Source organism: Muscardinus avellanarius, assembly GCF_963383645.1.
Source record: "Muscardinus avellanarius genome assembly, chromosome: 7".
NCBI classification, from domain to species: domain Eukaryota; kingdom Metazoa; phylum Chordata; class Mammalia; order Rodentia; family Gliridae; genus Muscardinus; species Muscardinus avellanarius.
The window spans coordinates 102,061,605-102,084,573 of record NC_137793.1 but is presented as its reverse complement, the minus strand read 5'-3'; the positions used below and the strand labels follow the sequence as shown (position 1 = coordinate 102,084,573).

Here is a 22,969-nt window from a genome sequence, read left to right as displayed (position 1 = left end):
TTATAAATTAGTGTTTCTAAATATCTCTCTCCCATGCATGCTTCCAAACATGCTTTTCTTCTTCTATCTTTTCCTCTATCTTCTCTTCTATCTTTTCTTCTTCTGTCCTTATTAATATTGAGCTGTTGGATCTGCACAGCTCCTAGCCATACTTTGGATTCAGCTGAGACCTAAACTCCTTGACCCCTAGGTGTAAGTCGCCCCCTGAGAGCTCCCTGCCCTTCCAAATAGCAGGCGTCACATTGGAAAGCACAGTCTGTTTTCACGTCTGTGTCTCTCTGGACACTCAAAAACAGAAGCTATTCTGTTCATGCCTATTAGAGTGTTTGGCACATGGCAGGCCTTCCACAAGGATTTGCCATTATGTAAATAAAAAGGAAGGAGGACATGGTAAAATGCAAAAAGGAGGGTAAAAAGGAAATAGAAGAAGCTTATGTTGACTGGTCATAGATGTTGTAGGGTGATGCCGGTGACATCAGATCCTGAAAGTGAGCCGGGTATGAGGGCGCGTGCCTGTAATCCCAGTTCTCGGGAGGCTGAGGCAGGAGTATTGCAGACTGTTTTAAAACAAACAAACAAACAAACAAACAAACAAACAAACAAACAAAGGGCTGGGGCTGTAGCTTGGAGGTAGAATGCCCCTGGTTTCAATCTCCAGTCTCTCTCACACACACCCCTTCGAAGGGTGGGGAAATTTTTACTGTTCTTTTATCCAGATACTGAAGAGTGCGTCTACAAAGAGTAAGTGGGCTATAATGCACTTACTCTTAGTGAACCCCAATAAGAATGGATTTTATTCTAGTGCAAGATCCCATCTGAGTTTAGAAAGAATGTTTTCATAGTAAACTCAACTTTTTTTTTTTTTTTTTTTTTTTTAGGTACTAGGGATTGACCTAGGGGTATTCTACCTCCGAACTACACTCCCAGTCCTATTTTATTCTTTATTTTGAAACAGGGTCCCACTAAGTTGCTGCGGACCTCGCTAAGTAGCTGAGGCTGGCCTGGAGCCTGTGATCCTCCTATCTCAACCTCCCAAATTCTGAGATTACAAGCATAAGGCACCACACCCAGCTCTAAGCTCAACTTCTTATTCAAGTAAGTTTTAAATCTCCAGAACAAGACTGAAAAAAAAATTAAAATTGTAATCAGAAACATGAGAGATTGTGATTATTCAAAAAGATTCCAGAGAATTGGAATTGGGAGAGGAGGAAAAGCTGGGGTCATGATGAAAGCAAATTCAAAACAGCAAGCGATAAGCTGCAGCTCCTTAATACAAAGATTGCAATAGATTTTGAGGTTTTCATTTTTATAGTTTCTGAATCCATTAGCTTTGTCATTGAAGATATTTTAAACAATAACCCCCCACTGTAAAACTTCGCCTTTTCTAGTTGCCAGTTCTTAACATTCTGTTTCATTTATTCTGATGAGAATGTCTCCAGTTCTCCACCCACTTATTTTACTCCAGCCTTAAGAGTTGGTGCCTTGTAAAAGGCTTTTTTCTTTTTTAACCGAGTCCATAGGTAAATACTGGATGCTACTCATTGGCCTGACACATTCACTGATATGTGTACAACCTAAAGTAAACCCATTTACTTTATGGCTGCTACTTAAAATTTTGTATGGCTTAGGAACAGGATACTGATTTGCTTTTCTGTAGTGTTCTAATTTTGTCAGTAACAACTTGTTCCATAGCTGATAAACCACATCACTGACCGAAGGGTTTTGTAGTTTCTTTATTCTTATTCTTTATTTTCTATTCAAGAAAGCTAGAAAACAAACCTTTGCTTTGAGACATCACATTTAACTTAATATAGCTTCTTGTTTGAACATAAAAAGTTAATATTTAGCCGGGCGTGGTGGCGCATGCTTGTAATCCCCGCGCTTGGGAGGCGGAGACCCGGAGACAGGAGGATCGCGCAGTTCGAAGCCAGCCGCGCTGGCATAAGAGACCCTGTTTCAAAAATATAAAATAGGTCTGGGAGTGTAGTCCGGAGGTAGAAGGGTTTCCAGGAACCCCAGTACCACCACCAAAAAAAAAAAAGTTAATATTTAAAACCAGAAGAGTTTTTCTTAATGTTTTACTTGTTGATTTTATTCAGTAATTTTTAAACAATTAGCTGCCTACAAATATATTTCTGTCTTTGTATACTAAAAAAGTAAAATGGAAACCAAAATGAAACAAAATTAGTATACTCAGAAAAATTAAGTTACTTCTGATGGGTTCATATATTCAAATAGAGTGATATAACAATTCTTTTTTTTTTGTACTAAGGATTGAACCCAGGGACATTCTTCCTCTGACATAAACCCCATTTATTTTTATTTTCTGTTTGGAAACAGATCTTTGCTAGGTTGCTGAGAGTCTCACTAAATTGTTGAGGCTGGTCTTAAATCTGCAATCCTTCTATCTCAGCCTCCCAAGTACTTGGATTACAGGCATAGCCCATCATACCTGGCTGATATAATTTTTTTTTTTTAAAACAAAGACAAGTTTATTTCTTGCTCACGTAAAGCCAAATTAGCCAGGAGAGAAATGGTTTAAAGGAAAGCTTAGTCCTCACAGTTGTTCAAGGACCAAACTGAATCTCTATCATCTTCAAGTAGCTTCAAAAGCTATCCCAGATACACCCATCCAAATAGCAAGTAGGAGAAAATGGAGGCTCATGCGAGAAATTTGACGGGCAGACCTGGATTCCTACTTACTCCACTGTCTAAACGCACTCACTGGGGCTCACACGCACTCAGGACCCTTGGCTGGGCAGCCGTATCTTAGCACTGCATCTCAAAAAGAAGCAAAAATCTTTGGCGGACATCTAGCAGTCTCTTCCACCAAACCCTTTTCCTGTTACTGGTTTCTGGCCTTAAGCAAACCTCAGCTCAGATTTAAAGGAAATGTCTAGTTAACTGCTCAGCATCCTCATTATTACAGGGAACGCCCGAAACTACAGTGAACAAAGGACTTACTACTGTTAAGTAAAATGAAAAATTATGCTAGTAAAATAAAAAATAATGTGAGTACGGCGGAGTGTGAAAAAGACGAGAGAGGTCCGGTACACATGGCCTGTAAAGTTTTAATGGCACGGCTCTCCCTGGGATCATGGCGAGGCACCGTGGGGCCTGCGCGCCTGTCCCAAGATAGAGGACGCGGGCTCTCCTTTTCGAGGTATGCATCTCACGAGATGGGGGTTTTACTCGCGGGGACGCCCAATTCTCACGGGGGTTTCGGCCCCCCCCCTTGCCCGTGCAGAGGTCATGTGACGCAAAGTCACACGAATACAGGACCCAACTTATCAATTACCCGAGTGACAGGAAAAATAAAACAACTTCTAGGGCCCCCCTCACCCCTAAATTTCCGTGCAGGATAGGATGAGTTACTGAGTCTACAGGAGTGATCAGGAGGAAAAGTAAACGTCCTGCTTTTTAATTCCACTAGGTTCCTCTCTTATTATGCTACACGACTCTGGGAAGATTAAGCAGAATATTTAATAAGGTCCATACTTTTACATTTATATAGGTCAGTCTCTTTAAGCATCTTTTTTAAAGCGAATGGCAAATTTACTTTTTTCAAGCATGAAAGCTGGCTATTACTGAGGATATCTTCAAGTTTTATTACAATTCTAAAGTCAGAAATAGCCTACACAGAAACACTTTGCTTGTTACTGTGTGGGGGTGTTTGGGATTGAGGACTAAAGGCGGGGGCATTCTACCTCTGAGATATATCCCCAACCCTTGTAAAATTTTGTCTTTTGAAATAGTCTCACTAGGTTGTTGAGAGTCTCCCTACACTGCTATGGCTAACCTTGAACCTGTGATCCCCCTGTCTCAGCCTCCCAAGTAAGGGATTACAAGCATGTGCTACCACACCCAGCTCTTAGTTACTCTTAATGTAGCTACACATTTGTCTATGCTTGTTACTCAGTGAAATGACTGCCTGTAACATCTCATAATGGAAAAGCTGGACTCAAGGGGAAAAAAAAACACCTTTATGTGTTTAGTTATGCCTTTTTAAAGACTGTTCAAAGAAAATAAACTAATATATGTTATTTGCCAAAATAAGAAATGAAGAGAAACACCCTTCATGGCCTCTCATTCATTTCATCACGAGGACACACAAGGCAGCATCTTTCTCTATAATCTGGTCCTTCCTGTGACCTGAACTTTCCCTTTGTTGCTCATTCTGTCCAGTACAATCGTTGCCATCATCAGCATCCATTGGTTCCGTTTTGACTCTGACCCCTGCTTCGGAATGGGGCAAATCATCAGGCGAGGAAGCCAGGCAGTTTTGAATCATCTCAATGACCCCTCCCAGGCACTTCTGAAACCTCTCGGCCGTTTCAAGCTGTTGATGTTTCTGGGCCTCCATCATGACTCTCAAGGTCTCTCTTGCTTGGTGGGGCCGGTACTCATTTATACGATGATGCACACGTACAAAAAATAGCTTAAGATCTTCTAGTTTCTCTTCTCGTTTTATACTTCCAGGGTTCCTTATAAAGATACCTAAAAGGTCTAAAAAATTAATAAGAATGGACATACTGAGTTTTCTCAGTCCTTTCTTGTGACCGAACTGCATTGATGAAGCCGTTCAATGCCCTGACTTTCCAAAGGGCGGATGATAAGATCATCACACTGGAACTGGTTGCCAAACATCATTTAACTGTCTTTTATTGGAGGCGGAGGCTTGGGAGCCAGGCCCTCTTGAATATTCTCGTCTGTGTATTCCTCCATATTCTGCGTTGGAGGTGTGGAAGTGCACTCACTTGTTGAGGTTCACCCATTGTGGAAGATCAAGACCTCAGCTCTGCGTTTACACTCCCAGGCGCCTTTGCCACTGCAGCCGAAACGCCGATATAATTTTTTAGCACATCATAAATGTGCAGGGGAAGCCTAAGTAGCTTAGGCAAACCCATGCAAATTCCTAGCTTGCAATAGACAATGTGTGCTCATTTCTTGTAGGTTATACTTCACAGAGGTGTGGGCCCTCATAACATTGACTGGTAGGTAGATGGGTTAATCGAGCAAACATTTATCAAATGTTTTTATCTTTTAGGCAGTGAGAGAGACATGAATGAGATGATAAATCTTACCCTTCCACAAACTCACTATCTGAAGGAAGACATGGATACATCAAAAAATACCTATAATAAATATTCAAAAGAATGCAGAGGTCCTTTTAGAAGGACAACTCTGAAAGGAGATGTGGAGATAAGAATGACTGGTTTACTTTATAAGGGGTCATCACTCTATTGATAAAAGGAATCACTCTATTTGCGTGGACCACAGAGCATTCAGTCCTTCTTTGGCCACAAATGGCATTCCCAATCAAATCCTTGTGGTAAGTGGGAAATAGAGACAGCATCTTAACAGAGTCACAGGCCCTTTGGAACTCTAAGGAAAATTGTTTAAAGGACCCTGCTAATATTTATTGGTGGTTTAGTGCTTTTTGAGTAGAAAATAGTTTCTTCAGAATGTCCCAGACCAGAATTATTTCAATCCATAGTGGGATTGATATTGAAATGTTTTAGCTCCCTAGGATATCGTGTTCAAAAATAAACTCAACCCATCCGGCCCCAGGACATTATTTAAGTAGTTTTTCCTCTCTTTTTAGAAATAAAAATATAATTTAAAAAGCCATTACATAGACTAAGCAATGGCGTTTATGCTCTATTATTCTTCATATCTAAATCTTTGAAGATGACTTGTACCTGTTAACGTGCAGATATGACAGAACAGTTGCCCTGGGGATTTTCTGGCTACTCGCCATTCCTTCACAAAGCTCCTGTGCCTGTCCATCACATCTATGCCTATCGCCTTTTCTTCTTTTTGCAGTACCGGGCACAGAACCCAGGCGTATTCTACCTCCGAGCTACACCTCCAGCCTTATTTTTGATTCTTTATTTTGAAGCAGGGTCTCACTCAGTTACAAAGGGCCTCACTAAGTATCTGAGACTGTCCAGGAACCGCGATCCCCTTGTCTCAACTTCCCGAATGCTGGGATTACAGACATGTGCCACCATGTCTGGCGTTTTACATACCTCTTCGTAGTCAGGGCTACCATGCTGTTAACTGCCAGTCACTGGTAAATCAGTGATAACTCCTTCGCACTATAGTAGACTAAGTCATAGTTATTTAAACAAAAGGCTTTTAAACATGAGTGACCATTAAGAAATGTTGTAACAATTGCATATATATTTTTTATGTATGGACACTTTCAGATTAGCACAATCTATGCCAATTCTAGTGTGACTCATACATTTTATAGTTCTTGACACAGTGGTCCTGCATTAGTTTCATGTTATGGCTTCAAGTGACTACTGCAAATTTAGTAGGTTAAGATAACACTAACTCGCAGTTGTGAAAGCCAAAAATCAAGTTGTCTACAGTATCAGCTTCCTCGTGTAGGCTTAGGGGATAATTAATTCATCTGTTCTCCTATTCCAGATTTTACAGGCCACTTGCACCCCTCAGCTCAGGCTCCCTTCCTTGTCCCATCTCCTCTGACTCTGACTTTCCTTTCTCCATTTTATAAGATCCCTTGTGATTAACCCACCACCTTAACTAACCTAGGAGAATCTCCCCATCTCAAAATCCTTATTTTAATTATGCCTATAAAGTCCTTTCTACCATACAAGGTAACATTTTCAGATTCTGGGATTAGACTTTGGACATCTTTGGAGGGAAATTATTCTATCACTCATAAATACCATAAGAGTGTCTAAATCATTGAGTTATTTTAATTAACATTTTAGCTGCTGATTAATGTCAAAAGAGATTGATGCTAAGTAGTTAAGTTGATTATCTTTTTAAACAGGAAATGCGGAAGCATGTCAAGAATCGTTCAGGGTTCAGAGGGAGCAATTTTGAAATTATATGTGCCTCCAAAAACATTCTGATCTACTCTACTGAGGGATAAGGATTGCACTCTCTCCACACCTCCTTGGTTAATTAGAATAGTGCATTATTTCACGTAATGAAAGATTACTAATTGGGATGTCTCATATAGATGAAATGAATGAATATCTAAAAAAATGGTCAGAACCAGTGAGATACATTTTAGCTAAGAGCCATCAGAACGTTTGACCATTAACTGTATCTAGATAAGTTATGCTCATGTATCTTAAATGATACTAATTTCTGCCTTCAGTGGTATTAATTGAGCACTGTTAATGCGTTACATGATTTCTGTATGACTTCCTGAGAAGTAAACAGCTCTGGGAAGATGTTAATGACTTCTATTATCCAAATTTTTATCTTTAGTTAATAGATTCTCTTGCCATTTTTTCTCTCTCTAAACGGAGAGAACTTTGTAATGACTTTGTTGAAATTAGCAGAGGCATTTTAATAAGTCTAAATGTAACTACATTCTCAGGCCCAAATCATAGATTTAGCTAAGTCTTATAGAATGTAGGCAGGACATTAATTTTAAAAAAGTATCACGATAATATTGCCAAACTATGACTTTTGTAAGGATATGAAAGTAATGCCATTACATTTAGAGTAGACATTCTTAGACTAGAACCTTAACTTTTGGACTATTTATATCAGTTCTGAGTTGCTTCCATCCCCCATTAAGACTCACTATTTCTGGGAACAGCTAGAAGTCTTGGCTTCTCATCGGAGGAATGTTGTATATGTTGCAGAGCAAAGAAGTAAGGGTACCTTAATGAGTGTGTGCCACACTGAACTTTGCTAAAGGGTCTTAAAACCGAGTCTCAAATAGTAGACCTTTGAAGGTAGTAGAGTCTCAGTAGAGCTCATGAAATTTATTTCCCATAGTAATTGACCATTAGTTGACAGAAGCTATAATGCCTTTAATTTACTTACAACTCTCTGTTGCCAACACAAATATTTCACTTTCCCAGCTGTCCAAGAAGTGTACATTTTTATATTGTTATTTCATATAATCGCCAAGTCCTAAAAAAATAAAGAGCCGTTTCAAAATCTCTTCCCCAGGGAACCCTCTTTTTCCCAAGGAGCTGTGTGTTGAGTTGGTGGTATTCTGGACCGTCAATTTCTAACTGTTGAAATGACCCTGCGGTGACATGTAAAGCCTGGTGCCCTTGTGCCCAAGATGCAACTCGAGAAATCATGACGAGCATTTTGATGCCAAATTGCATGTTACAGCTCCTCACGGGAATGTCCTGAGTGTGAGGAGCTCTCCTGATAGCCTAAAGTTATCAGAAAAAGACGTCATCTCTATTTACATCGATAGATCACGAAGAAAATCACGTTCAGCCTATGACAATAAGAGTGCTAGCAGCTCTTTAATCCTAGACATCAGCTGCTTTTCAATAACCAGAGCCTGAAGGTTTCCTCTTCAAACTGCAACACTGATTTCTTCCTCCAGTGGGCTCAAAAAGAGACACTAGGTAACTGAAAGAAAGGTTAAAAAAAAAAAAAATGGGCACTAGGTGCTCCGTAAATATTTGTTGACTGACTGGATTAGGTTAGTGGTGTCTGTCATAGATTGGCCACTTTTTATTTTTAAATTTGAGATTTTAAAATTTATTTCTTTATTGACTTAGCTGTTTTTTGGTGTGTAGTACTGGGGATTGAACTTGGGGCATTCTATCTCCGTGCTACACCCCAGCCCTTTTTTATTTTTATTTTGAACCAGAGTCTCGCTAGGTTGATGAGATTCCCTCTACGTGCTGAGGCTGTCCTTGAACCTGCGATCCTCTTGTCTCAGCCTCCCAAGTACTGGGGTTACAGGCATGTGCTAACATACTCAGTTTAAACTTATTTTTTAACTGATGTATAAAAACATAATGTTTGTACATATTTATGGGATACCACGTGATTTTTGATATGTTTTTATGTTGCATAATGTTTAAATCAGATTATTAAAGATATCCATCTCCTCAAACACTTATAATCATTTCATTCTGGTGAAAACATTCAGACTCCTTTCTTTCAGCTTCTTGGAATATATAGCACATTCCTGTTATCTATAGTCATCCTACTTTTCCATAGCCCACCAAAACTTCTTCTAAGTCTAACTCGGTGTCCGTCAATCAATATCTCCCATCTTTTCTTCTTTCCTACTCTCCCCTGCCACTGGTAAACATGATTCTGTATTCAATTTGAATAAGATTAACTTTTTTATATCCCACCTGAGCTAGATTATACGGTACTTGTATTTCCCTTTCTGGCTTATTTCACTTTTAAAATAATCATCTCCAGTTCCAACTATGTTGTTGTGAATGACAGGAGTTTTTTTTTTATGGCTAAATTTTTATCCCACAGTACCTATAGGCCACATTTAAAAAGGTCTGTTGCTGGACACTGAGGTTGTCTCCATTTCTTGGGTATTGTGGACAGGGTTACAACGACCATAAAGGTACAGAGGTTACTGACACAAACATTTCATTTCCTTTGGATGTATATTCAGTACTTGAACTGTCAGATCCTATGGTAGCACTATTAGTAAATTTTTGAGGAAACTTCATACTCTTTTCCACAATTACTGTACTAATTTCCATTTTTACCAATAGCATGCAAGACTCCTCTTTCCCCCACATCCTTGCCAGAAAGTATCTTCCTTCTCCTTACGGTCATTCTTACTGGAGTGAGGTGATAGTTTATTGTGGTTTTGATTTGCAGTTCTCTGATGATGAATAATTTTAAGCACTTTTGTATATTTGGCTAGTTGTATGTCTTCTTTTGAGAGATGTCTGTCTAGACCTGGTGCTCATTTTTTAAAAAAAAATTGTCTTTTTTCTATTGGAGTTCTTATATATTCTAGATAATAACCGTTCATTGGAAGTTTATAGTTTGCAAATACTCTCCCATTCTCTGGGTCATCTCTTCACTCTGTTGTTTCAGAAGCTTTTTAGTTTGATGTTTGTCTTTCTATTTGTCTATTTTTTAAATTTTGTTCCCTGTGTTTTGGGAGTCTTGTCCAAAGTTTGTGCCCATTTTAATGTCCTAAGGCATTTCTCCTATGTTTTCTTCTAGTACTTTCACAGTCTCAGGTTTTCCATGTAAGTCTTTAACTCATTCTTAGTTGACTTTTGTAATTAGTGAGGCAGGGATCTGGTTTCATTCTTCTGAATGTGGATATTCAATTTTCTCAGCATCATTTGTTGAAAAGACTGTCCTCTTCACTGTGTGTTTTGAGATCCTTTGTTGGAGTTTAGTTGGCTGTAGATGTGTAGGTTATTCAGAAAGGTCATACAGAAAACTTCTTAAATTTCACTTAAACTCATGTTGGAAATCATCCAGTCAATCTTTAGTTGTCTAAGCTTCTATTTTCAATTCTTTAAATGTTATTAATTATAAATCATATCACAATTGTATTATACAAGTTGTTTTCAAGGTTAGTGATAAGCACTTAGTCCATAGGAGATATTTACTAAATAGTAGAAAATATTATTATAAATAACTATACGTAGAACCATTACAATTTTAATTTTATGTTTAAATTGTCTTGCAAATGAACTAAAATTTTCAGTAAAAATTTCCATGTGTCTAAAGTATTTGAATTAACCATACTAAATTTATGAATTATTTTACTATTTAGAATTTTTATGTTAAAGGGAAAATAAATGCCGGATATGGAGAATATGTTAGGTGACTTTTAGAACGTGGTTTTCTGATAGCATCATTTATAATTTGTTTTCTTGGAAAGTAAATTCTTTTTAAAATGTGTATTTGTATGGCAGCTGAGAAAATAACCCAACGTTCCTAATAATTTTATCCAGGAAGCATTTTCACTCTTCTTGGGTCAGTACTCTGACATTTGCTGCTTCTTCAAAACTGTACAGAATGAAAGATGAGTTTCTTTGTATACATTAAAAACAACCCATTACAATATTAAAACAAATAAGAGACATTGAATCTGGTATATTCCCTGATACTTAAGAGATGCATCTACTTTTTTTTATTGGTTATATTGAGTAGAAGGACAGTTTACATGGTTTTCTTCCCCAAAGAAAATCATATAACTGCTACCATGAAAGGTTTGCGTAGTTAGGGTTTGGTCAGTAATTCCGAATGATTCATGTTAGTGATGAGTGCTGAAACAGAAAAAGAGTCCGTTGGCTAAGATATTATCATGTGCGTGCTAAGAAAAATAAATGTTCTAGAAAAACAACAGTCCCGATGACTGGATACATTCTTCTTCTATTTCTTTCATGAGATCTCCAACAACTGCAGGTTGCTCTAATGGCTCAGGGCTCTGAGTTTCCAGCTTGGTCACTTGTTTCAGTATTCAACAAATCCTGAGCTTCTGCAACGTGCTGGGTACTCACTTGGCACTGGGATGGTTGAAAACCAAATGCAGATGCGGTCCCTTCCTCGCTTTGGCTAACACTCATCTGGAGAGACAGAAATTGATTAAATAGTCAAATTAAACAGTTGAAAATGTAAAATGCAACTTGGAGAGGATGAATTGGTTGAGGCAAGGCTTTCCCAAAGGGAGAAAAGGGCCAAACTAAATGCTAAGGAGAAAGAGAAATTCCCTAGAGGAAATGTACAGGCAAAAACCAGTCTAAAAGGAATTAAGGGGTATATTCTATGGAATGACAGTGTGCAAGGCAGGTAAGAGAAACTCAAAGGCACAGAGAGAATTAGAGATTTCTAAAGGTACAAACCAGACCATGCAGGACAATGTGGTCCATGTCTAGGCATTTCAGTTGCATCCTAAGAGCCTTAGAAAGTTATGGAAGGGTGAGTCATGATTGGTTGATTGCATAATGTGTTTGAGTCCCAGGTAAAGCAGTTTGGTTCCCTGTGGGGAATGGATTAGAAAAGAGTTCACGGTGAATTATGGAAGAACTGTTCAGGGCTAGCCCTTCTCGTAGTTGAGGTCCTTGAGAGCTAAAAGATGGAGTCAGGACCAAGATTGTGATGTTGTTGAGGAGATGGGAAGTAGAAATACTCAAGAGCTGTTTAGTGGATAAAGTGGATGGGGTTTGGTGATGGTTTGGGTGTGGAGGAAGTGAGTCTGTATGCAGGATGAGAAATGATAATGGCTAAGTTTTTCAATTGCGCTAATTGGATAAAAGACGGTGGAGGGGTACCAGACCGAGGACGGAGGTCATCACTTAAACTTGTCTTTCAATACAGTTCACTAGAGTTGATTTAAGACATTTCTGTAACAAAGACTAGACACCTTGATGTATGAGATTGTGGAGGAACTGCCTTCGATCAGAGATGAACATTTGTGAGACCATAGATATTTTTGTGTGCATGTGTGGCACTGGGGATGGAACCTAGGGGCATTTTACCTCTGAGCTACACCCCCAGCCCTTATTTTTAACAGGATCTCACTGAGTTGCAAAGGGCCTTACTAAGCAGCTGAGGCTGTTCACGAACCGCAATCCTCCCGTCTAAGTTTCCCAAATGCTGGGATTACAAGTGTGCGCCACCACGCCCGGCTCCTTGCATGGATTTTAATGGGAGCCTTTGCCATGAATGAGATCAGCTAGGGAAGATGCAGATAAGATGGCTGGGAAAGCGCCTTGAAGAACTGCAGATCATTTCTTGACCAAGGAAGGAAAAATTGGCCCGCCACCGAGCAACCCAGACTCAGCGATAACAGGAGGGAGGAAACCAGGACCATGTTGTCTCAAGGTCACCAAGGGAAGAGAACGTTCCACAAATGAGAGAGTAGGGCCAAATGCTGTTGAAAGATGATGTGAGATAGAGACTGAAAAGGGCTCATGTGATTGAATGTCACGAAAGTCACGGGTGACTTGACCCAGAGCTATTTTGGTGAGGTGCCGGAGGCAGAAGCCGGAGTTGACAGAAGTCCAGGCCCTGATGGAGATGGAGGAGAGGTGATCGGAGACAAATATTCTGATGCATTTGTCTATAAAGGGAGGATGGAGAGAGACAGTGGAGGAGAGCAAGAGGAACAGAGTGTGGTACTTTGTTGCTATTGTTGTCTGATGTTTTTCAGGCTTAAATGTTAAATGCAAAAGGGAGAATTTAGATGCATACAGTAGAGAGAGACCAAGTAAGACTCCTCCTCCATGTCTGGGGTTGGTTTTTGTCTTTGGTTCCTAGATTCTCACTGATCATTTGCACCAACCCACAACGAGAGGAATGTGATGATTCTCTAGGAACTTCTCGTCTTGCCTCCCAAATGACCTTTATTCAAGAAAACGAGTCCTCGTTATTAAATCCTCCTATGAAAATGAACAGAACCAAGAAAATAAGCAGGAAATGCCTTTGAGGAGTAGATGTGGTGAGATAAAGAAAAATAAAATGAAAGTGAAGTGCCTTTAACCTAACTTTAACCTTCAGAGACACCTTAAATATAGCTATTTTGACATCTTTATAATGATGGTTTCGTGACAAACTCCATAGTAATGTAAGTCTATAGAAGCAAAGATGAATATTTATCTATGGAATTCAGACAACATCTGGTCATTGAAGATAAAAGAGTCATTGTTTTTTTCTTTTCTTTAATAGCAATCCCCCACCTCTCTAGTCAGTTTTTATTTCCCAAAGGAAGTATTTGTAGCGGGGTTGGTGGGGAAGCTGAAAAGTAAATCCACACAGTGCTCTTCCAACATTAACTCGGGACAGAAAAAGGATGGGGCAGAAATGGCACTTTCGAACAATCAGTACCTGTTTAGGAATAGGGATATGAGACTGAGCAAAATTGTGGTTGGTTTTAAGTCTCCTTAAATTTAAGATCCTGCTATTTTGTTTTTCTTTCATTTTAATGTACTTTTACATTATGATGTGTACTTTGTAAGTACACATCATAATGAGGTTGAGCGTGATAGGAACCGCGCTTAGAGTGCCTGGTTCTGGATCCCACCTCCCTCTCTCCCCTTCCCCATGCATGTCACTGAGATGGGTACTGATCATTTTGTATATGCACATCGCATTACTCGAGCTGCTTCCTTCATAAAGTCGCCTCCTTCCCGTCCCCCGCGGCCCCCTGCTCCCTCCATTGCTCCGTTAGAGTCTTTCCTCCTTGATCGGGAATCTCTTTGGTTTCCCAATTTCTTTCTAGCTTCCACATACGAGAGAAAACGTGTAACTGTGTGCTCTCTGAGACTAGCTAATCTCACCATGATATTCTCTAGTTCCATCCATTTTCCTGAAATGACGTGATTATGAATACCAAAATTTTCTTTTTGATTTCTGTTAGTCTATCCTTTCCTAACAGATTGTGCCAACTTAGATAGGTCATCTGTTCAGTATTATCGTTCATAAAAGGATTGGAGAAATTAAACCCTACTTTCCGTCTTTATTCATGATTCATGAGTCCAGCAAACTTTAGTCATTGCTTTATTTATTTATTTATTTATTTATTTATTTATTTATTTATTTATTTGTTGGTACTGGGATTGAGCCCAGGGGCATCCTACTCTGAGCTACACCCATAACCCTTTCTATTTTTTTTTTTATTTTTCAAACAGGGTCTCACTAAATTGCCGAGGCTGGCTTTGAACCTGCAATCCTATCTCAGTCTTCCAAGTACTAGGGCTATAGACGTCCTCCGCCATTCTTGGTTTAGTCGTTCCTCATTGGCTATGACTCGATTGTTGTCCCCAGAATGAATCTTCTTGGATCCTTTAGTTAATCTGTCAGTAAAAGTAAGTTGTCTTTATTTCTGAAAAACTCTCCTTAGAGCCTCAGATGTGTGAACTGGAGCAGAGAAAGGAACTTCTATTCGTTTCCCCACAGCTCCTCAATTAGCTAGTCACAGGGTTTGCATGTTCTTATTTGGTTTTAATTTTTATGTGAAAATGAAAGAAATGGCTCTATGGAACACTTTATAATCCATGCTTTCATAATCTGTGCTTTCAAAGTAGACTTTTGGAAATCCAAATATGAACATAGTAATTTCAGCATGAAGCTGGGTATGATCCCTGTCATCCTGATACCTGGGAGGCTGAGACAGGATGATCATAGATTTGAGGACGGCCTCAGCAAGTAGTGAGACTCAGCAACCAAGTGAGACTCTATTTCAAAATAAAAAATAAAACAGAGCCGTGATATAGTTTGCAGGTAGACAGCTTCTGGTTTTAATTCCTAATACCATAAAAAAAAAAACATTAAGCCGGGTGTGATGTTGCATGTTTGTAATCCCCGTACATGGTAGGCTGAGACGGGAGGATCCATGGTTCTCAGCCAGCCTCAGCTACTCAGCGAGGCCCTCTGCAACTTAGTGAGACCCTGTTTCAAAATAAAGAATAAAAAAAATAGGGATGGGACTTAGCCTGGAGGTACAGTGCCCCTAGTTTCGATCCCCAGTACAAAATAATATTGAACATCAGAAAAAATAATAACCATCAGATATCACAGAAATAAAGCTAACACGGTCCTAATATTTGTATGTTTGCTCACAGAAACATTGATCACCCTGCACATTATAACTATGGCCATCAACATTCTGGTGTTTGATGAGTTTGGTCTGTTTGTTTGATTATCTTCTGAAATGTGTATTACCTAAATGCAGATCCCTAGATCATTTTTTTCTCTTCTCTTTGTCTTAAGAGTGCTTCAAGGACTAAGTAAAGAAAGCCTGATTTTTCAAACCCATAGTACAATTTCATCTCTTGCAAGGTTCTAGGAGTCACCAAAGAACCCCACGACTCAAAGTCCCTGTGAAATTTTGTTCTACTGTGTGCATTAAAAAAAATTTAGGACTTTCAACTCAAAGCTCTTAATGGGGTTCAAAATGAGTTCTTTTTAATTGACAAAAAAATTGTGTACGTTTACCATGTGAAGATTTCAGATGTGCTTACGTATCAGGTTAACACACTATAATACATTTGTAAGTCAGACTAATATATCGCCCCCCGATACTTACATGTGTATGTGATAAGAACATTTAAAATCTCCTCCCTGGGATTTTTCAATAATATAATACATTGCTACAAAAATAATCACTATATTAAAAAAGATGTTTTTTTTTTTAGCACCAATCTTACTATCTTACTATCATTTCTATCTTACTTCCATTTATTCATTATACGTTTGTTTTTCTCACCACTAGAAAATGCTCGTTTGTGTCCTGACTTTGCCCTGATTCTGCAGAAATTCTTATTTACGTCTTAATTGTTTCCCGTCATGACTGCGGCAGTCCCGCTTTGATCGTCTCCCTAAATCCCGACTCTTTAAACTTCAGAGGAGACTGAGAATGTTATGGCGATGTTACAGATTCCTGCCACCACAAAGCACTGTGCTGGGCATTGAGGAATGTCTTTTGGCCCCGTTTTTTGTTTTATTTTTGAGTTATACTGCTTCCCTATTGACTTGCTGTGATGATTTATTTGGCTGGAAAACCCATGCATTGGGCATTTGGAACAAATTGTATATCTGACAGGTCAGATTGGAAAATATACCTTGAATCATTTCAGTTTTTTTGGTGGGGAAAAATTGCGTACGTGCCTGGTTTTCCTTCAATTGCATAGTAATCTTTTATTTAAGGTTTATGTATCTCAGTTAAAAGTGGGAGCGTGAGAAAAGCTTGTGAAATAAAATCACATTTTTAAAATTCTAAACACATTTAGATACTCTCACAGTTTTATAGCAAATTTTTTTTTTTTGCAGTACTGGAGATAAAACCCAGGGGCATCCTACCTTTGAGCTACACCCCCAGCCCTACTTTTTACAATTATTCTTTATTTTGAAACGAATTCAAAGGGTCTCACAAAGTAACTGAGGTTGTCCTCGAACCATGATCCTCCTGTCTCAGCCTCCCAATACTGGGAATACAAGCGTGTGCCACCATGCCCAGCTTTATAGGAAAATTCGTATTACTTTGTATTATATTTCCACAATATTTTTTTATTGGTAGTCTAACTCACAAAAATACTTAGAGAGTAAACAAGCAACAGTTTTGCACCCTAAACCTCTGAGCTATTATGTGGTGAGGCTAAAAATTTTAAGTATTTTTCTGTTTGAAATAACCAAAAATTTGTTGTTATGTGGTAGCATTTAGGTAGAAATGATAATTTTTTAAAGTGTGTGTATGAAGTGAAAGTAGCCGTCAAGTGCACTTTGGCTGACACTTCTGAGCTTTATAATCAAGGTCACATGCTTTATCAGCCAGCACACCTTCCTTAGTAACCAAGCCGCTCTGGGCAGGGCTATGGTGTGCATATTAAATCCAAATTGTAACATTCTCCTCTCCTGTTCAAACTGGCTTGCTCTTTAAGGAGAACCTTGTGAGCCAGGTGTGGTGTAGCAAGTTTGTAATCCTAGTACTGAAGAGGCTAAGGCAGGAGGATCGCAGGTTCGAGGCCAGCCTCAGCAAATAGTGAGACTCATCGACCTAATAAGACCCTTTTTCCAACAGGGCTGGGGGTACAGCTCCGAGGTAGATGCCCCCCCGGTTTAATCCCCAGTGGTACAAAAAACAAAGAAAAAGAAGAAATGAGTGTGCACGTGTGTGTGTGTGTGTGTGTGTGTGTGTGTGTGTGTGTGTGTGTGTGTGTGAGACTGAAGGTTGAGCCCAGGGGCATTCTACCTCTGAGCTACACCCTCAGCTCTATTTTTTTTTTTTATCTTTTTATTTTGAAACAGGGTGTTGCTAAGTTGCTGAGGACCTCACTAAGTTGCTGAGGCTGGCCTCAGACCTGTGATCCTCCTGTCTCAGCCTCCCAAGTACTGGGATTATAGGAGTGTACCATCATTCCTTGCTTAAGAAAAGCTTTTTAATTTTAAATTTGAAGACTAAATGTAACCTACTGCAATGATTCACGATGTTATGAATGCAAAGTGAAGGACCCACTGCATTTTGATGTTGTTTCTTATATATTGAGAAGTTTGAATTAGTCTTGTGACGTGGAGTATCCCATTTTTATTTCCTGTCCCATGAATTTTTTTCTTTACATTTCATCCAAGAACCAGTTGGCATTTTTCTCAGTGAGGGAAAATATTTAAAAGTATGCCTTTGAACTTTGACATAACTTTAACTTATAAGAATTTATGATCATTACAATAATCAGTGAAAGTGCAGATGTTTAAGGTTTGAGCTCCTCACACGTTGGAAAGTGTAAATAAAACAGCTATTATTAAAATACAGTCATTATTCCAACTAGAATTCAAAATCTCCGAATGATATAACGTGCGTGTGTGGAGGGGTGTCTCCCTGGGAATTGAACTTGGGAACATTCTATGTATGAACTCCTCCTCCTGTCCTGTTTTATTTTTTACTTGGAAACAGAGTCTCACTAAGTTGTTGAGGGCCTCTCTATGTTGCTGAGGCTGTCCTCAAACCTGTGATCCTCCTGTCTCGGCCTCCCAAGTATTAGACTGAGAAGCATGTGCTGCCATGCCCGGCAGTGATAGGAAAACTTTGGCCATTTTCGGGAGACTCTTTTCCTGTTCAAGATGACATAAGCCTTGCAAAATAAAGAGTCACATTTTGGCCCCAGAGTGTCAATCCTCAGTCTTTTCCTATGTTATCACTCTTCTCTCTAATCACATGTAATGTTTTGGCTGTGCTGAGCGGTTATGCATTCCTCATGGATAAAGAGCTTCTCAGGATGTGCAGAACATGTCCGGTTGAGGGAAGGGAACTGGAACTTTTACTTAGTCTCCCATGAGCAAATGCACGACACATCCATACATGCGCAAGTATGCTTGTTCACACTCACACACGTGTGCATATGCACAAATACCCACATGTGGCCACATATATGAACACACACACACACACACGAGCTCATGGTTTCCCATGCACACATATTTGAAAGACACACTAGTTCTGGTCAAAGAGCTTCTATTGGGTGCCTTTGTTGGGCATTAAACTCCTTTAAAACAAGCCTTTTTGACATCATTTGTGTTTTGTGAGAATGAGCCCTGTGTTCTTATTTTTTTCCTGTCATTTCTTTCATCTTTGTGAATTTTGCATCTTTATGTTGGATCCTTTCTGCAATAAATTATTTGATGATGACAAGGATTCTTCTTTTTCCCCTTGCTGTCTGCAAGATAAAAGATAACAAATTAGGTGGCATAGCTTTATTAAGTTCCTATAAAGTAAATATTTTGGAAACATTACGTTCAGGAAAGCGAGGATCAGAAATATTCTCTTTTAGAAACATCTGAGGCATGAAACTTTCTGATATAATTTTTGTATGTAGAGAGAGTTCTGCTTTGTATTGAGATGCCCAAATACGTATAAAAATAAAAAAGAAAAGGAAATCACTGAAAACCTAGCACATTATCTCTGATTTGTCTTCATTATGGCTATTGTTAGGTACCTTTTTTTATTTTTGCAGTACTAGGGATGGAACCCAGGGGCATTCTACATCCAAGCTATACCCCCAGCTCTATTTTTTATTCTTTATTTTGAAACAGGGTCTTACTAAGTTGTGGAGGGCCTCACTCAGTAGCTGAGGCTGGCCCCAAACCTACAACCCTCCTGTCTCAGCCTCCCAAGTAGTAGGACTACAAATGTGCACCACCACGCCCGGCTTAAATTTTTTTAATGGGTTGTAGTGTTTCATTCAGATTTTTATTTTCACGGGAATAAACCTGTAGGTATGTTTCACCCCAAATTTTGATCTTTGCAACCTGACAAATGGTGTGAAATACAGGACTCATTCAAAGTATCTTCTGCTTCCTTTCCTTCTCAGGCCTCTGCCTGATGCGAGAGGTTGTTCTGTGTTCTTGGCAGATCAATATTTCTTCCTGAGACTGTTAACGATGTGATGGCCTCCAACACGGGTCTTTGGGCAACTCTCATAAGAGTCAGAAGTATTCCGAAGGGAAATAGCGCTAGGCAGTATGTAATGGATCAGCTCTTTGGAATGGAGGCTATTAATTTATACCAGACCCCTTGTCCAAGGTCCCTTTACTCACCCTGCTCTGTGATCCGGAGCCAGAGGATTCAGATGGGTAATTACCTTTTGTTAAATTATGTTTTGACTTACCTTACGACACTGCTCAGTGTTCATTCCCTCCCAGGGGCCATATAAGCACTTTACTAACATCTCTTTCATTCTTAACATATGTCTAAGAACGAGCTAGAGGCCAAATATTTTCCTAGTAAATAGTAAAAACCCCATTTTACAGACAAGGCTGGAGACTAAGTCTATTTTCTGGAAAACAGATTGTGGTAATTTTCCCCCAATACTTTTAATTTTGAAATTCTCTCTTTTAATATATTGATAATCTTTGAGATACTTGTGATTAATAAAATATGTTTTTTCCTCTGTTCCACTTGCAATGAATGTATATACACATACATGTGATTATATATGTATATATGTGTGTATGTATATATATATAGTACATATTATGCCTAGGAATTTCTAGTGACATATGCTACATATATAATATTGCTGAAAATTTTATATATATCTTGGGTGACAAATATAGTGAGATAATGTTGATAAAATAGCCATCCTTGTCTTTTGCAGCTGACATCTGATCATAACAATGAGTAGGATTTTAACATTTCTTTTGAACTGTGGTTGCTAGGATCAGCCAGGAACAAAGTACTACCAAAGTATCTATAATTTTTATACTTTTAGAGGTTTAGTAAATTACTTTGTAATTTACTCACAACTCTGAAAGGCTTAAGATAGTTTATGAATCCATTCAAACTCTCACCACTATCCACCGGAAACTTCAAGTTTTCTTTCTTTCTTTCTTTCTTTCTTTCTTTCTTTCTTTCTTTCTTTCTTTCTTTCTTTCTTTTTTTCTTTTCTTTCTTTCTTTCTTTCTTTCTTTCTTTCTTTCTTTCTTTCTTTCTTTCTTTCTTGCAGAATTTTAGTCAATCTTGTCAGCATTATTTTTCTCTTTGGTGTTAATATTTCAATATATTCTGGGATATTTTTGGGGCCCTACTTGTTGTTTTCCCTAGAGTGAAAATTCCTGGTGAGACATGTTGGTCACGCCACTCTTCCCAGGAATTAAATATTGGTAATTATAAAGGAATCTTATAACAATTTGGTTATCAATATAAAACAAAAGAGTCAGTCCTATTTGAACCTTTATTATGTTATTAAGTTGAAGGATGAGGAAACATTCTACAGTTAAAATTTTAAACCTGGCCCCTATACTTCTCCCAATTTTCCCATAGATAACTAAGCTCTCAGGATATCAACCCATCGGCAACCGCATCGTAACTAAGTTTAGAGTTTTCCATAAGGACTAAGGCCTTTGTATCTTTTACACAAAGAGTGTGGAAAACAAAACTGGGAAGATGATCAATGAATATTTTAATTTTCAGTTTTCAAAAATACTGTTCACCAGGTAAGAAGATTCACAGACATCACAGTAAAAACTTAAAACTAAAAAAGGAAAAAGAAAAAGACATCTTGCCTCAGTGTTTATCTGGTGGATACTTTTTCTGATTTGACTCTGAGTACTTCAGTATAGGTAGTTTTGAACATTACATAAAGGTAGTTCCAAACTACTATACATAGTACAATAGACTATTGTATTCTATAATTAGTTTATGTCAAACGTTAAATATACTCTCAAGAGGAACAACTGAATCCTGCGTGTGCATCTTCAATGTCTACAACAAAGGAATTCTGTAAATTCTCCCTATAATTATTAAGAATTATAGTGTGTGGAACAGAAATTAAGAGTTTCACAGAGACCAGCCAGGGCCCGGATCGCGGGACTCTGGGCCCCGAGCCGAACTGCGCATAGCACGCCAGACCCCTAGAGAAACCGGGCCCAGTAAGTCGCTGGGTTCTGGGCAGGGGTCGCGCGCGGGGCACGCCAGATGGGGCCCAGGTCTTGGGACTCTGGCCCCCGGGCCGAACTGCGAGTAGCACGCCAGACCCCTGGAGAAACCGGGCCCAGAACAGAAAAAGATAAAGAAAAATATTGGAGAGGAGGTAAGAAAGCCGTTATGGATGCCAGGACACTGGAGATGCAGACAAAACTTATCTAAATGCACTGGAACTTATGGAAAAATTCTCCGTGAAAGAGGACTGCTATTTCTCTATATTGTTAAGAATCTCAGACATCACCTGTAAGGAGAGAGTTTAGCGGAGACCAAGGAGAAATGCGGTGTTGAAAGAGTTCTCCGCGATGGTGGTGGAGACTTGTATTCAGGAGAGGCAGAAACCGGATCCTACCAACTTTATTTTTTTGGAGAAATTACACCAAATGTCGAATGCTACCATCACGCATGCTTAGGAACACTGGACAACATTCAGAGTGGAAAAAGAGCCTGGGAAGGATTTGAAACGGTGGAGGCAGTGGCAATACCAATGGCCAATACTCAGGGGAGGCAGAGATCTGATACATTACACCTGGAACCTTTGACATAATAACCACAGAGACAGTGATCGGAACCTGCTGAGGGGTTAGGCGGGTGCCGGGGCCAGTGGCCGACATCGGAGCTGCTGTGAGGCAAGGCCACTACTGAGGCCTCTGTGGCCGGGATTGGAACCTGCCGAGGGGTTTGACCGATGCTGGGGCCAGCGAGGCCGGCATTGGAGCCTGCCATGAGGCAAGGCTTGTGCTGGGGCCTCCGAGGTCGGGTCCGGAACCTGCTGAGGGGTTAGGCTGGTGCTGGGGCCAGCGAGGCCGGCATCGGAGCCTGCCGTGAGGCAAGGCTGGTACTGGGGCCTCCGAGGCCAGGATAATAGCCTGCTGAGGGTTTAGGCCGGTGCTGAGGTCAGCGAGGCTGGTATTGGAGCCTGCCGTGAGGCAAGGCCGGTGCCGGGGCATCCGAGGATGGGACCGGAGCCTGCTGAGGGGTTAGGCCGGTGCTGGGGCCAGCGAGGCTGGCATCAAGGCCTGCCATGAGGCAAGGCCGGTACTGGGGCCTCCGAGGTCAGGATAAGAGCCTGCTGAGGGGTTAGGCCAGTTCTGGGGCCAGTGAGGCCGGCATCAGAGCCTGCCATGAGGCAAGTCTGGTACTGGGGCATCCGAGGCCGGGATAAGAGCCTGCCGAGGGGTTAGGCCGGTGCTGGGGCCAGCAAGGCCAGCATCGGAGCCTGCCACAAGGCAAGGCCGGTGCTGGGGCCTCCGAGGCCAGGATAAGAGCCTGCTGAGGGGTTAGGCTGGTGCTGGAGCCAGTGAGGCC

At 39.9% G+C, this 22,969-nt stretch overlaps 1 protein-coding gene and 1 pseudogene across 2 annotated transcripts in view; one reads left to right on the top strand and one right to left on the bottom strand.

Annotated features, from left to right (window-relative positions):
* Positions 1-22,969, top strand: part of HMCN1 (hemicentin 1) — a gene marked incomplete at its 3' end in the record, with an annotated part of 469,132 nt that overhangs the window by 54,110 nt on the left and 392,053 nt on the right. The window lies entirely within an intron of this gene.
* LOC308265346 (mediator of RNA polymerase II transcription subunit 7-like) lies at positions 4,077-4,778 on the bottom strand (annotated as a pseudogene). The gene has a single exon. The product of its transcript is annotated as a mediator of RNA polymerase II transcription subunit 7-like (transcript).